This window comes from Arachis stenosperma, chromosome 9 (assembly GCF_014773155.1).
Source record: "Arachis stenosperma cultivar V10309 chromosome 9, arast.V10309.gnm1.PFL2, whole genome shotgun sequence".
NCBI lineage: Eukaryota > Viridiplantae > Streptophyta > Magnoliopsida > Fabales > Fabaceae > Arachis > Arachis stenosperma.
Window position 1 is genome coordinate 146,107,514 of NC_080385.1, and position 2,454 is coordinate 146,109,967.

Below are 2,454 nucleotides of genomic sequence, written 5' to 3' on the forward strand. Positions count from 1 at the left end.
ACAACAACACTTCAAATGTGTGTTTGAGACAACACTTTGCAGTGTTGTATTTTCTCTTATATTTTGGCCACTACTAAAAAGTGTTGCTTATTTGCAATAAAATACAACCCTTTTACGCGTTGCTTATAAGTTTGAATTTGCAATCCTTTGAAGTGTTGCCTATTAGTTTTGAATATGCAATCTTTATAAGTGTTGCCTTTTTTTTTGGGATATGCAATCTATACAAGTGTTGCTTTTTCTTTTGGATATGCAACCATACAAGTGTTGTCTAATATTCAAAATATACAACTAATAGAAGAGTTGCCTTTTGAGCAAAAATAAAAGTTACTTTTGTAATAAAAATACAAAAAAATAAAATTTACAACAATTTTTTTGTTCATACATATGTAATTATTTTAATTAATAAATAAATTTGTGCACAACAGAAAAAATTTATAAAAGAGACAAAATAACTAATAATAAAGTAAAAATTAAAATAAATATTAAAAGGTTCAATTAGTATTTCAAATACGTGTTCATCAATAATTCTCGACAAAATAATAAAATTCTTATCTAACAATGCATAACAAAATAGTAATTAATATTTGTAAAAAAGATGTCAATCTACTTGCATATTTTATATCCATACTTGACTTGTCCCATATGCTAAATCTGCAAATAATACACAACAAAAAAATAAGTAACTTATTATTAAAACTAAAAAATTATAATAATAGAATTTTTTTATGATATTAAATACATAAATATAAAAGTAATAAATAGCTTGCCTCAGATTTCATTCATGCAAGACACAAAATCACTAAATACCAAATACATAAATTACTAAATTAAAACAGAGTTGATGTGTGAAGAGAGAATAGAAAATAGAAAAGAAGCTTCAAGATTCTGCTATGTGCAAAGAGAGATCTCAATCTTCTATTTTTGCCACTGACTAAACTAACTTCTATATAAATATGGAGCTAACTAACAAAGAGATATATTACAAATTCAAACTTCATAATAACTCGGTATATTCAAGGTTTTTTTGCAGAAGAAAAAAGAACCAGAAGCTAACCATTACCTCGTCAGTTGCATCTTCCCTTTCAGATGCATCGCTTTTAGCAGCTTCACAGCTCTCATATTTTCCTTTGTTTTCATGTTCTTCATCCTGGTTATTTAACCAAAGCATGGTGTCACTTTGTACGAATAAAGCAACAATCTTATATCAACATTGAAAAACACAGAAATGAACTCAGATGAGCAGAAAAAACACAGGCAAGCTGCTCGACTGTTTCTGTACTAAATATTAGATGTATTCATTATTTAAATTTAATTTCTAAAATATAGTTAGCATAGTGAGAAGTTCACACATATCTACTTTTCACCATCTATTATGTCAAAATTATCCTTTTTATATACCTGAAAAAGGATTGATTCATTCAGGTCCGAGTCAACTTCACTATGAGTTTATTTCAGCCTCTGCTCCACCTTCAATGAACTGCACATAAATTTGAAGAACATTAAGAAACAATCAAAAGCATGACAAATTGACACTCATGCGTATAAATAAATTAAATTGAACTAATCAATAAAATTTCAAATATAATTCAGTACCTCAAAAACATAATTAAATAGAAAAATAATTCTAAACTATTCACAATAATACATAACATATAAAAATATATATATACGGGCTGTATCAAATACTCACTTATCAATAAATGGTTTGCTAAGGTCCCTATTAAGATTCCCTGAGCCGAGACATGGATTAATGCATTGGACGTAGTATCAACTATTCATATTCATAGTCAGTAGTATATATTGGCACATAGGACATATCTAGAATGTTTCTTTCCTTTTGGAGATTAGAAAATTGAAAACAAAACCTTCAACTTATCGAAAACAATCAAATGCTCCAAAAAAAACATAGTTTAGTGTCTTGGGTAGTTTTAGCATCAATTGCTATAACTCTTGCCTTCTGAGAACTAAAGTGGTGATCACCAACTGTGAATGAAGGACACAGATGATTGTTTTATAAGAATGAGACAAATGGCAGGACACAAACTCATGATGACAAAAATGAATGTCATATAGATTAAGAGCTAGATCATTTTCCAATAAAAAGAACCAAAAAATGCAGAGTACAAAACCATAGTCTTGTTTCCTTGTATCAAATCAAGTACCTTTACAAAGTTTTTAGTCCATACTTAAGACCCTTGGAACTTGAATATACGGCTCCTCATAGCTTGGAATGGCACCAATCATCACATCCCTGTAAACCAACACATTTGAATCAATAGTTTTTCAACTATGTCCAATTGAAACATAATGATTAATGGATAACTTCATTTTCACCTGTGCTCAAATGTTAGAATCACTAGACTATTATCAAAATACAAAAATGCAGGTATATAATAATGTATATAACAGATACCGTAGCGTAATCATTGGCTATAAGATGAGCCGAAAGCAATC

At 28.9% G+C, this 2,454-nt stretch overlaps 1 long non-coding RNA gene across 1 annotated transcript; it reads right to left on the reverse strand.

Moving 5' to 3' along the window:
- Positions 1-1,425: 1,425 nt before the first annotated feature.
- On the reverse strand, positions 1,426-2,454 carry LOC130951724 (uncharacterized). Its single transcript, XR_009074078.1, has 3 exons — positions 2,414-2,454; positions 2,163-2,251; positions 1,426-1,477 (listed from the first exon to the last, which is right to left on the reverse strand). It is a non-coding gene; the product is annotated as an uncharacterized LOC130951724 (long non-coding RNA).